The sequence below is a fragment of the Bos taurus genome, chromosome 6, assembly GCF_002263795.3.
Source record: "Bos taurus isolate L1 Dominette 01449 registration number 42190680 breed Hereford chromosome 6, ARS-UCD2.0, whole genome shotgun sequence".
Lineage (NCBI taxonomy): Eukaryota > Metazoa > Chordata > Mammalia > Artiodactyla > Bovidae > Bos > Bos taurus.
Window position 1 is genome coordinate 61,533,009 of NC_037333.1, and position 14,165 is coordinate 61,547,173.

The 14,165-nt window shown below is 40.1% G+C and overlaps 1 protein-coding gene across 1 annotated transcript in view; it reads left to right on the forward strand.

Moving 5' to 3' along the window:
- Window positions 1-14,165, forward strand: part of LOC132345508 (uncharacterized) — a 103,598-nt gene that overhangs the window by 55,854 nt on the left and 33,579 nt on the right. The gene's annotated exons all lie outside the window — the stretch shown is intronic.

Genomic DNA, 14,165 nt, shown 5'->3' on the forward strand with positions numbered 1-14,165 from the left:
TGGTCACCCATGATCCTTGTGTTTCTGTCCCTTTTATTTTCAAATATTCATTTCCCTTGGGCTGTTTTAGTGATCAATGCCTTTCTCTGTTTTCATAATCCTCACTCTAAGTCTCAGGGCAAATATCACTGACTCTGGAAAACTCTCTTTATTCAGTCAAACTTAATTGCCCTGTACTCTGTGTTCCTGTTGAATTTGTGTACACATTTATCATAGCCCAGATTTCTTTTTGAATTATTTAAGATGCAGTATATCTGGTGAAACTCTACATTTTAAGGGGACCAAAATGGCCATTTGTCTTTGTAGACAGAATATATAGCAGATTTTCTTCTTAGTTTGGCATGATGGGCTTGTGAAAGCAAGCTAAAGGAGATAAAACTTTAAAAAACAAAGCAGAAGGGATAACTGCAGCCTCTTCAGAGGTCTGATCTAGCAAGGATGACTTAGCAGCCAAAGGTGAGGATCCATCTTCAATAGTGAGGCCAGGAAGTGGGAACAAAGGTAATGAAAATTATAAAGTGAGGCTCACAACTCACCGCCTCATTGATAAACTGATCGAACTCTCTAATTGTGTCTTGTGTACTTCAAAGTTTCCTCTTTGAACCAAGTAAATAGCTCTGCCCCCAGATTTCTGCTGGAGAGAATGCTTATGTAATTCAGGCTTGGGGCAATTGGATTATTAAAAGTGTGACCGTATTTGTACTACAAGTTGGATAGGCAGGTTATTCAGGGTACACTTGGTTGCTTCTCTGAAACCACAATGTAAATATCTGCAAAGTGGGGCTCTTGTTGAATAATCTTTTTACCTCCCTGGTGATGACAACAGTGATTTGAACAATATAAATATTGGGGAGGGAGGAGGGAGGAGGGTTCAGGATGGGGAGCATGGGTATACCTGTGGCGGATTCATTTTGATGTTTGGCAAAACTAATACAATATTGTAAAGTTTAAAAATAAAATAAAATTAAAAAAAGAAAAAGAGAAAAAAATATTTGAACTGAACTGTTTCTACACCATGTTTATTTTAATGTTTATAGCTGTAATCATAAAACATTTAACATTTTAAAGTTTTGTAACAGGGAGGAGTTAATTGAGACTCCATGTTGGATCTGTTTCTTGACTTTAACCCTTATTTTTCCCGTTTTTGTTATTATAACCATGCATAATGGCTTGCTTCAGAGAACCCTGCCCACTTGGCCTGAACTAAAGTGCCTTTGTTTAAGCTCACAAGGTGATAATCTGACCCTGCCCACCTATGAATGAATGTAAGGAAAAGAAACTAACATATTCCCCTGCCTGAGGCTTGCCATTCTAGGAGATATTTGCAAGAATTAAATTTACTTTGTTCCCTCACCTCCCCCGATCTTTGATCCCTAAAAGAACCTGGCATCTTGAGATGGTTATTTTGAGATGATAGTCTGCCATCTTCTTGGTCAGCCGGCTTCCCAAATAAAGTCATATTCCTTGCCTCAACACCTCGTCTTTCAGGTTCATTGGGCTATCGTGTGGCCAGTGGAGCAAGCTTGGACTTGGTAACAATTTCATATAAAAATATTTTGCATTTGTAAATATTCCTATAGAAGATATGGGCTACCTGAAATAAAATGGGAAACAGCGCTGCCTCGGCTTTTTGGGATCTCAAGCTGTAGTTACTACTTTAATAAAATTCAGTCACTATTGAAGTATGTCATTAGCATTATAATAAAACTCAGAGAGATACAGCATCATCACATTTTAAAAAAGGCTATTTTGTCTACCTAGATTGGTGCTGGAGAAGATTGCCCCAACAATCAATTCCCAGTTCTCTAACTGACAGGTTTGGCAAATTTGCTTGGTATTGCTCTCTGATGTAGAAATTGCTTACCCTCCATCCCAATTTAAAGTATCATTTTTCTTGTTTAGAGAAGAGGTCTCTAAGTGCACCCCTGCTCTTGGAGAATGTTTATGCTGACCGCCTGTACTTTAGAATGTATAACTGCCCCCAGGGACTTGTGCTGGCTCAGCCTTTCCCTCAAGTCTTCAAAGAATCTTTTGTGCCAAGCCTACCTGGTTTCTGTCGTTAGTTCCCTTTCCCCACTATTGTCTGTTTATGTGCAAGGAGGTTCGGTGAATTGTTTGAGTTTTCATTTTCATGCCCTGTATGAAACCATGTGTTTTATAATCTATGGGAAATACAGAGTATGTAGTTGTTTAGCTGAAAGTTAAAAGAATTTTTGTTAAAATACAGAGATATTTTATAGGGAAACTTGTGTTGATTTATCTACATGTCTTTGTATATAGGCAAGTAAGTATGTATGCATATATACATCTATCTATTTATCTATTGGGCTTCCCTGGTGGCTCAGTGGTAACGAAGCCACCTGTCAATGCAGGAGACACAGGTTCAACCCCTGGGTTGGGAAGATCCCCTGGAGGAGAGCATTGTAACCCACTCCAGTAGTCTTGCCTGGGAAATCCCATGGACAGAAGAGCCTGGTGGGCTATATTCCATGGGGTCACAAAGAGTCAGACATGACTTGACAACTGAACAAATTTATCATCTGTACACTGTCTTCTACTGGTGTGCTCATACATGTTTAATAATAGGCTCTCCAGGGGAAAAACAAAAAACAAAAAACTCTTGTTGTTAAGTTTTGCCTATTTCCATGGCATAAATTCTCCCACCATGGCTCATTTTAAGCTACTGATAAGACATTGTTGAATACAGAGCTGGGAAGTGATACAAAAACGTTTTTATTTAGTATTTTCACCATACAGAAATGGTAACTGTAAACTTCAAGAGCATAGATAAGTGCAAAATATAGCAAAAGAACTAGGAAGCAGTCAGTTTTGAGTATTTGCTATCTTTGTTCTAATGCCGTTTGTTTACTGTAAGTTTATGTAATTTAGTTTTTTATAATTAAATGTACTTAAGAACTGCTTGCGGAATTCCTGAAAATTTGGCAGCTGGCTCTTGCAAGCTGGTATAGAGTAGCTCTGACACAACACTGTTTGAATCTATTTCTGTCCACGTCTTCCTTTTTCTGAGAAGGGTAGGCCCCTGTGACTGGAGATCTTTGTTGAACTTTGTGGTAGGGAGTTAAACAAATAGGTCTGGAGGAAGAAGCAGGAGTAAATTGCAGAGTGTAATAAAGGGTGGAAACTTTTGTGTGTGGTGTGGGTGGGTGCTAGAATCACAGGATACTGGAGGAAAGGTTTTACCTTTATTTTTATGGCATCATCATCATCTTTCAGGTTGCCAGAGGAGAATGACTGAAGTCTTTAGGAATGTGTTCATTGCAGAAAACATTGTAGTTTGCCATGGGATATTAGTTGCAAATCACCTTTTCCATTTCTTTTGTGAAGTCTTTGGTAAAATCTGCGCTGCTCAGTGGGCTGTTAGTGGTGGCGTTAGTGGTGAAGAACCCACCCGCCAATGCAGGAAACACAGGAGATGTGGGTTGGATGCTTGGGTTGAAGGTCCCCTGGAGGAGGGCATGGCAACGCACTCCAGTATTCTTGCCTGGAGAATCCCATGGACAGTGGAGCCTGGTGGGCTACAGTCCATAGAATCTCAGCGTCGGACACAACTGAAGCAACTTAGCTCTCAAGCACTCATGTTGCTTAGTGATGTCTTTGGTGGGAATGGATTCTTCTTGCAGAGGGAAATAATACAGGGTTCTATATCAAAGTTGACGTGCAGCAAGAACTGAGACTGCTTTTTTGGGTTACATGAAATATTTGAAATAATGCATCAAAGACTAAAATTAAATCACATTAGATGAAGTGCAGAATCATTTGTTAAAATCTAAACTGTAAGCAGCACAGCATGGTGCTATAGATTTTATAGCCCAGCCTTTGGAGTTTGATTATAGATTCTACCCACTTATTATCTGTGTGACTTTGGTCAAGTTGTATAATATCTCTGTTTCAATATTTTTTTTTTAGCTCTAAAACAGGAATTTTAAATAATACACATTGTATTGGTTTGAGATTAAATGAGTTATATGTAAAATACTTAGAATGATTCCTGGCATACTATAAACTATAGGATTAGCTATTATTTTTAGTTGGCCTAGGGATTTAGGAATATGACTAATTAGAATATAATATATTTGAGTTTTATTTATGCTGGGTTTCTGAGGGGTCTTAATAAGATTCTCTTCCCTGTTTGAATTCTGTACTGAGGCATATGAAACAAGAGTGATAAAGATGGAATAATCAAAACATTGCTGATAAAGAACAATGCGCTTGCATTTGTCAGCCAGTGGACTTCCTAATCCACAAATTAAAATTAGGCAGACTTACCCAGCCATTGGCAGCCCTGGAAATCTGCAAGCATCCTGTTTAGGGTCGGCTCTTTTTATCATATTGCTGAAAGCGGAATAGAGCACACTCTGCCTGAGGGTGCACTGACATTCCGAGAAAAGGAGAAGAGAAAAGACTGGGCTCTATGAGCCTAATTTCTGCTTACACATTCATCAGTCAAATCAATTTAGTCCTTTGTCAGTGGTTCCATGGGTACGCGGCAGAGAGAAGCCAGGATTATTCCATAACTGGAGCTCCTTCCACAAGGTGGGAAATAATAGGAAAAGCCTTTCCCTTTGTACCACTGTTCAACCAGTAACCCAGAAACTTCTTCTGGTGTTTTTAATAGAGGACTTTTAATTTGATTACTCAGCTCTTGAAGGGGTTGAGAGACTCAATTGGGGATGGTGACATAACGCAGGGGTTTGTAGTAGCAGGAAGACATCACCTACCTTCATCTAAGGGGAGAGATGCCCTTAGCAAAGCCCAGGGGCTGGAATTACCCAAAAGAAGCTGAAACCCTGTCCAGGAGGAGCTGGAGCCACAGAGACCCTGCCTGAGGTGGAAAGGCAGTGGGGGAAATAGTGTGGTCTCTCCTCCCCAGCCTCACATCTGTCTCTAGACCACAAGAGAGTTCTGAAGTGTTGTGGAGGTTGCCATGGCAGGAAGCAGCTAGGGCGGAGGGCACAGTGGGCAGAGGCTGGGATTACTAAAATCTAGAGTCCTAGAGGACACACCCTGGAGAACCAAAACTCAGACCTCTGAGGAGGGGCGGCTGCTCAGCAGGTTCTGGTGTTTCTGAGCTCAGAGCAAGGCAGGAAGAGGTATTGCTTGGCTGCTGCTAGAGTCTCAGGCTGGGGTGGGATTTGATAAAACTGGCTCTTCAAGTATTGGAAAAAAATGCCAGCTGGATTCAACTGCTACTTCAAGAAAGAACTGCCCTCAGGGTGGAGAAACACTTTGGTGATGTTCACAGGAATAGGAAACAGAGAGGAAAGATCAAGTCTCCTCTTCCTCCTACAGCCTTGCTGCCTGCTACTCGTGTCCCAATATGTATCATTATAAGTTGTCAAGTGGACAGGGAGTAGATACCATACAAAACTACCAATAGGGTATCTTGCTCAATAAGGGGGTCTTTCCTGGTAGCTCATCTGGTAAAGAACCCACCTGCAATGCAGGAGACCCTGGTTTGATTCCTGGGTTGGAAAGATCCCCTGGAGAAGGGATAGGCTAGCCACTCCAACATTCTTGGGCTTCCCTGGCTCTGCTAGTAAAGAATCAGCCTGCAATGAGGAAGACCTGGGTTCGATCCCTGGGTTGGGAAGATCCCCTGAGAAGGGAAATGTTACCCAGTCCATTATTCTGGCCTGGAGAAGTCCATGGACCATGCAGTCCATGGGGTCGTGAAGAGTCAGACATCTTGCTCAATGAGGGACCCCCTCTATTTTTTTCATGACATGCTTTATTTGTTCTTTGAATTCTCAAGTGGATGAGATTTTGATCTGAAAATCCACCTGGAATGTTCTGCACACACCCCTCCCCCTACCTCCCTGAAGCTATAATTGCATGTTAAGTATTATTTTTAGGAAACAGCCCATTTTATTTGATTGATTTAGCTACTCCCAAAGAAAAAGCAACAAAACCTCCCCAGATAAACCAAAACTCCCTCAAACCTAGAATGTTTGTTACATTATTCTTAAGCCAAACCAAGCTGTTAACAGGGTGAAGAGTCATTATACAAACTGTTCATGAAAATTATATGAAACCACTCTAAAAACATCATTAGGGCAACTCCATTTGTGATTTATATTACTGAGTACAAATAACTGATGAAACTCATTGATCCACTATTCATCCCACGGTGGTAGCTCTTAGGGACCCCCTCTCTTTTTTAAAGGGAATCATCCCCATGGACATGCAATGGACTGGGAAGTCTTATTCCAACAGAGTGCTCTTGGCCCTGCTCTGCCTACCTCCATTTCCTTCTATTAGAGGTCTTCTAGATAAGGTATGTCTGGATTTCCTTGGAACCATAAACTTGCTCCTAAAGGTAAGAATTTTTAGGAAAGTACAGGCAAGTAATTTTTATGTCTTGTGATTTTCTATGCGTGTGATTTTGTCTTGTGATTTTTTATGAGTATAAACATCCAGTATGGGGGTGATCTTTGGAAGGGCTTCCCTAGAGGCACGCAGAGAGCAGGGTCTTGACAGTATTTCTGTGGTTGCCATTTCTTGCCGTGAGAGAGGATGTTCCCTGGGTATATCTGATCTGAAACTAACCCCATAATAAACCAGTATTTGCTTTTGTCATTTGCTCAGTGTCTCTGCCCCACTGCTATAAATTCTAATAAATCAATCCTAAAAAACAAATTGACAAAGGATGTGACTAGAAACGGAGAAGGCGATGGCACCCCACTCCAGTACTCTTGCCTGGAAAATCCCATGGACGGAGGAGCCTGGTAGGCTGCAGTCCATGGGGTCGAGAAGAGTCGGAGACGACTTCACTTTCACTTTCACTTTTCACTTTCATGCCCTGGAGAAGGAAATGGCAACCCACTCCAGTGTTCTTGCCTGGAGAATCCCAGGGACGGGGGAGCCTGTTGGACTGCCGTCTATGGGGTCGCACAGAGTCGGACACGACTGAAGCGACTTAGCAGCAGCAGTGACTAGAAAATTTACAAAAAAGGATGTACTAATAGAAAATGAGCGGTGTTTAACCTAACTAAAAAATACATTTAAAAAAGGGAATATTATTTTCTGTTTATCAAACTTATAAAGATTTAAAAGTAATAATACTCAGTGCTTATGAGAGTTGTAATATAGACTATCTCAAGTATTGCTTGAAGATAAATGTATACATGTTTAGGAAGAATTTTAGCAATATGTATTAAATTTTCAAAGATATTCTTGTAGATTCTCTTCTCTTAGAGGCTATTACAAAATATTCAGTTTCGTTCCCTGTTCTATACAGTAGGTCCTCATTGGTTATCTGTTTTATATATAGTAGTGTACATTTGTTAATCCTAAACTCTTTTGGTTACCTCCTTTCCCCTTTGGTAACCAAAGTTTATGTTTGTGGGTCTATTTCTGTTTTGTACATTAGTTACTTTGTATCTTTTTTTAATGATATAAGCAGTATCATATAATATTTGTCTTTTTCTGTCTGGCTTACTTCACTTAGTATGATAATCTTTAGATCCATCTGTGTTGCTGCAAATGGCATTCATTCTTTTTTATGCTGAGGAATATTTCATTGTCTAAATATACTACATCTTCTGTAACCATTCTTCTGTTGATGGACATTTAGTTTGTTTCGATGGATTGACTATTCTAAATAGTGCTGCAATGAACATTGGGGTGCGTGTATCTTTTTGAATTATGGTTTTCTTTGGATATATGCTCAGGAATGGGATCTGCTTGAGTTTTTTAAGGAACTTCCATACTGTTCTCCATAGTGGCTGTGCCAATTTACATTCCCGCCAAGAGGGTTCCTTTTATCCACACACTCTCTAGCATTTATTATTTGTAGACTTTTTGATGACATCCATTCTGACCAGTGAGAAGTGATAGCTCATTGTAGTTTTGATTTGTATTTCTCTAATAATTCATGATTTTGAGCATCTTTTCATATCCTTTTTGGTCATTTGTATGTCTTCTTTTTTTTTTTTTTTATATTGTTTGCATGTTTTAGAGATTAATCTTGTGTTGGCTATATCATTTGCAAATATTTTCTCCCATTCTGTATGTTGTCTTTTCATTTTGTTTATGTTTCTTTCGCTTTGTAAAAGCTTTTAGGTTTTACCTATTTTATTCTACTTCTGTTGATCCTGAAGAAACAATCCTTAATATAGAAAAATCTACCTATAAAGCTTTTGGTTGAAGCATTATTTGTCAGTATGAACACTAATAAGTAACTTAATTCTTCAACTCTAGGGAAAGTGTGAATATATTGTGGCACATCCACACAGTGGATACAAATATGAAAATTATACAATATAAAAATTACGGTATTACTACAATTTTGTATTTCAAAGTAAAGGCTATTATTTTAATGTTAAGAGAATGAATAAAAATTGTATATACAACATATTATTTTATCTTTACTATGAAAAAAGCCTACAAAATGGGAGAAAATATAGCAAAGGTTTTTAGCAATGATTACCTCTGAATACAAATGATTAGTATTTTCTTTTACATATTTGTACATATTTTAGACATTTCTTACCATCTATATATATTACTTTCATGGTCAAGAGGGAATTGAACCATTTAAGAAAAAGTTTAAACACTTTTCTTATAACAACTACTTCAATTTGCTCTTTAAAGATTTTCCAACTGCTTTTAATTTTCATCTTTAAAAAACATCTAGCTACTGTATTTAGATCTTTTTTAGGTCCTAGGTTTCAAAGGTAGGATGAAAAACAGAGGAATTTGGCACAACATTTTTTTCCCCAATTTTCATCATGATGATGCATTTATAACAGACAATTTTCTGTTCCCTGGAAAACTAGGTATATTACATTAGAAACTGATTTCTATCTGGTGTCTCAGAACATTTTCTGCTGTTCAAGCAATGATGTTGTATTATCAGTCTTTTTGATATGTCTTCCTTTTTTACAGTTAGATTTTCCTGTTTTTTTTTTTTTTTGTAAAATCTGCACTTCTGTTGAAGACTAGGTAGATACAACATGCCTGCTGGCTGTGGAACAGTCTGTGAAGGACTTGGAAATAGGTAGAATGAAAAATATTAATACCAGGCATGTGAGAGCATACACTTGGCCTCTTTTGTGCCTTATGAAAATTGCCTGGGTGCCTTGGGCCCATGTCTATGAAAAATTACAAGCTAGTGGTGTGTGTCATCTCATGTATACATTAAGGAAATGTTATTTAATACTCTGGTCCCATTTCCATTTTGTATGCATATGTATATAAACTCTTTAAATTGTATTTATTTCTGACTGTTGATTCATTCTCATTATTTAAAACATGGGGAACATATATACTAGTTTTCTATTGCTTCAATAACAAATAATTGTAAACCTAATGACTTAACTCAAACAGTACCATAAATTCTAGAGATCTGAGATCCATAGGGCTCCATCTGAGGTTCTATGGCATCACTGACTTAGTGGACATGAGTTTGAGCAAGCTCTGGGAGATGGTGAAGGACAGGGAAGCCTGGCATGCTGCAGCCCATTGGGTTTCAAAGAGTCAGACATGACTGAGCAACTGAACAATGAATTGAGGGGAAAATCCATTTTCTTACTTTTCCTGGCTTTTGTAGGCTGCCTGTTCTCCTTTGTTCATCGTCCCCTGCTACCTTCCCCACCAGCAATGGCCAGTTGAGTCTTTCTCACATGGCACTGAAACTGAGGAGAGCTCTGGTTCTTTATGGCACAGAAAGAACTCAGCGAGAGGAAAAATGATAGATAAGAAGTGATTTATTAGAATAGGACACTTGTGAGGTTTACGGGCAGGTGAGCAAGAGGATGCTGCCCCATGAACTTACAGTTTTATAATCAAAGGATAAGTGGAGGAGGAACAGAAGACCACCTTTTTCCTCATTCTGGAGCACACGTCAAACTTCCATCATCAGTTCCTTCTCCAGTCAGGTGGGGGAGTTTTCTTGTCCCCAGTATGGTCAAACCAGGACTGTCATGGTGCAATTGAAATGAGCAAAAAAGCAGTAACATTTACTAAAATATGGGAAATCATCTCAGGTTTCAGTATAATGTCACCCTTCTGTTATATTGTTGTTTTTAGTGTGTGAGAAGGAGCATGTTCTAGGAATCGTTAACTTACTGACCTCACTGGGCAGCTTGCGGGTCTCATTCTACCACTGGTTTTTGTTTGGGCCATGTCTCATGCTTCTGTTGTGTGGTTTTATTATCAGGCAAGCCTGCTTTCTTAAATAATTATTCAATTACAGGGCTCTCCCATACTTTTTTCTTTACGTATGATCCCTTAGTGGGGTTAATTAACTACTACCTATTTAAACACCTACTTCGTCCCTTTACCCTGTCCCTATCAGCATTGCACTGACCCTGACTCTTCAGCTTCCCCTTACCACATTTAAGGATCTTGTGATATTGAGTCTGCTGATAATCCAGGAGACTCTCCTTATTTAGTGTCAACTATTAGCCACCTCCTTAATTCTCTCTGCCACCTTAATTCGTCTTGGTCACGTAACCTAAAATATTCATGGATTCCAGCATTTCAGACCTAGACATCTTTCAGTTGCAGGGAAGGGGGCATCATGCTGCTTTCTACAGAGGAGTTCCAGAAAGGTAAAAATATATAAACAAAATCCTTAACTCAGTCACTCAAAGGTAACTTGCTGCAATTTGGGAAAATGTTTTACCTTATAACTTCCTGAAATCATGACCTAATTGATTTAAATACTTAATGGGACCTCGGATACTATATATTCTCAAACTTAGAATATATGAAAATATTCACTAAAAAGTCTCTTTATTACTACTAAAGTTAATTACTTTTAATAGATTCTGATGTGTTCTTATAGGTTATTAATGTAAATATATGTCCACTAACATCATTGTTCCTTGTTCTGCATCTGGTCCTTACCTTATCCCACAGTGGTGATGGGCATAGAGGTAATGACTAATATTTTTTGAGTACTTACTTTGTGCCAGACATTGTAACAAGTGTAATAAATTTAATCTTTGCAACCCTAACAGTAGGTACTATTTTTAAGATGCAGAACCTGAGACATAGAGAAGTTAAGTCGTTTACCCATGGTCACTCACCTGGTAAACTAAAAGCCAGGGTTTCAGCCCAGATAGTCTGACTTCAGAACCCTCATGCTTAATTCCTATTCTCTATTTTATTCCCTGTCTTATATGATAAGCAAATTAGTTGCTAATTTAAAGAGTTGGTGACAATTTCTTGGTCATCTCTAAAAATCCCTTATGTAAAATTGAGCACATCCATAATAACCTGCCTCAAAATGTCATGTGTTTCTGAGGAAGTGTCTCTAATACCCTTGGTTGGCTGCCCAGGAGCTATACCCAACAGCCCTTCCCAATAGCTCTCTCCCTTACCAGTGCCCTCAGTAGAGCTGGCAAAGCAGGAATTTGCTTTCACAGACTCTGAGTAGCAAGGAGTAGCTATGTGACTCAGTTCTAGCCTGGGAGAATGTGGGAAAATTTTCTGAGAGACTTCCTGGCAACATTTCTTTCCTGATGACATGAGGAAGGCAAGTCAGGGAACTTCTCTTTCATTTCTCCTTTCCAATGCCTTGCTCACGTGGGACATGGCCACGTGGAAACACGATGTTCAGAGCTGAGGTAGACCTTTTGCAGTCATTCAGGGGCGACTAAGAGAATTTCAGAGATTTTGATGTAACCCCTGATGCTGTGGAGTTACCTCACTTGGGACCAGCCATCTCCAGACTTCTTAAACAAAACAATAAGCCCTGGCAAGTCAGATTTTTCTATTACTTGTGGCCAAACACAGCCTGACTAACACAGAACTCAGTGCTGTGGCTCAAGAGAAGACATCCAGAGCATATAGTAATATCAAGGCCCTGTCCTTTAAAAAAAGTTAGTTTTTATTGGAGTATAGTTGCTTTACATGGAGAAGGTGATGGCACCCCACTCCAGTACTCTTGCCTGGAAAATCCCATGGACGGAAGAGCCTGGTAGGCTGCAATCCATGGGGTCGCTAGGAGTTGGACACGACTGAGCGACTTCACTTTCACTTTTCACTTTCATGCATTGGAGAAGGAAATGGCAACCCACTCCAGTGTTCTTGCCTGGAGAATCCCAGGGATAGGGAAGCCTGGTGGGCTGCCGTCTATGGGGTCGCACAGAGTCGGACACGACTGAAGCGACTTAGCAGCAGCAGTTGCTTTACAGTGTTGTGTTAGTTTCTACTGTACAACAAAGTGAATCAGCCATGCATATAAATGTTGTTGTTGTTGTTTAGTCACTAAGCAGTGCCTGACTCTTGTGGCAACCTCACGTGCTGTAGCCTGCCTGACTTCTCTGTCCATGGGATTTTCCAGGCAAGAATACTGGAATCAGTTGTCATTATATCCCTTTCCTTTTGAACTTCCTTTCCATTCAGGTCACCACAGTGCTTTAAGTAGAATTCCCTGCGCTATGCACTATGTTCTCATTTGTTATATATTTTACCCACAGTATAAATAGTGTATATGTATCAATCCCAATCTCCCAATTCATTCACCTCTCCCCCACCCCAGCTACTGCCCTGTGGTTCTTTTTTTTAAGGATTTTATTTATTTGTTTTTATTGTTGGTTGCCCTGGGTCTTTGTTGCTCTGCCCAGGACTTCTCTAACTGCACTGAGTTTCATTGTGGTGTGTGGGCTTCTCACTGTGGTGGCTTCTCTTGTTGCACAAAGGCTCTAGGGGCGTAGTCCTCTGTAGTTGTAGCACGTGGGTTCAGAGGTTGCAGCTCATGGGTCCAGTTGCTCCTTGGCATGTGGAATCTTCCTGGACCAGGATGTGTCCCCTGCATTGGCAGGTGGATTCTTATCCACTGTGACACCAGGGAAGCCTGTGCCCTGCATTTCAAGAGGTGCCGGGAGCCGGCGAGAGACATTCCGCTCGTGACAAAGGTCATGAGGAAGGAGGCTCGGCATACACAAAGGCGGGATCGAGCCTCGGGAGTCTCCCTGGATATTCTCGAGTATCTTCCCCCAAAAAACCAGAGTCTGCCTACTTTATTGCTTTGTGCTCTCACCTCTGACTTTACTGGGGGCTGTCCCCTACCACCATCTCGCTCTCTCTGTCAAAGAGTTAACTTACAGCTCCAATTAATAAAGTTCCTGGGCAATTAGGAGTGTTTAAATCCAAACCCCTCAGATGGCTCTCTAACTCGCCTGACAAGTTTACCCGGACTCCTGCAGCTATGCATACGATTGTTTACAGTCTCCCAGCCTCGAGAGGCACGGGAAGCTTAAGATATTCAAATAGCTTAGAGCCTCTCAGAGAGTTAGAAACTGTCAGAATAAGACTAGTAAAGGATTTCATTGATGAGTCAATGCTTGTTGCCAAGTTTTCACATCCCCTGAATTGCATCCTTGAATATGTATTAATTAATAGTTGGTATATAGAAAAAATAAGTAGTGGCCTTGGTGTTAGTAACTTTAGACCCTTAAGGTAATAAATTCTTTCCTTTGTTGTAAACCCATTACACATCCGCCCTATAGGAATGCAATTTTATCTTTGGAAGATGGCGCCAAACCTTAAAATAATTACTCTTAGAGAAAATAAGTCTTTGTTGATAAGTCCTTGTCAAGAGTCATAAAATGTTAGTAGGCCTTCTGGCCAGAAGATGATGTAAATCACCTAAACCATTTGTATATGATAAATTTGCAGGAAAGAAACCCTGGTTTTTGATAAGAATCAAAGACTGCTGACTTTGCATCCCCTATTATCCTCTATGTGTAACTTAGGGTATATAAGCCCCTATTGAAAATAAAGCTATGGGCCTTGCTCACCAATGCTTGGTCTCCCCATTCTTTTCACATTCTGGCTGAAGTCTCCATCTGGAGCGCTGAACCCACCACGCTTACTAATTATGCCTGGGCTTCTAAGACCCACTCGAGAAGGTGTCTAGGGTGAGGCACCTTCCGCTATTCGAGAGGGCGCCTGCGGCCTACGTAAGTGTTGCAAACTTCTTGTCTTGAAGTTTTATTGGTCTCCCGCGTAAACCAAGCTACTCAGCCTCTTTTCTCCACTGAATTTTCCTACTGAGCTATCCTCATTCTATTATTCTTTATATCTCTAATTAGCATATAAATAGTCGCCTAGGCCGTCTCTCCTTCGAATACCCTGGATCAGCTGGGGCTGGTCCCCGGCAAAGAGGGATATGAACAAATTTGTAATACAAG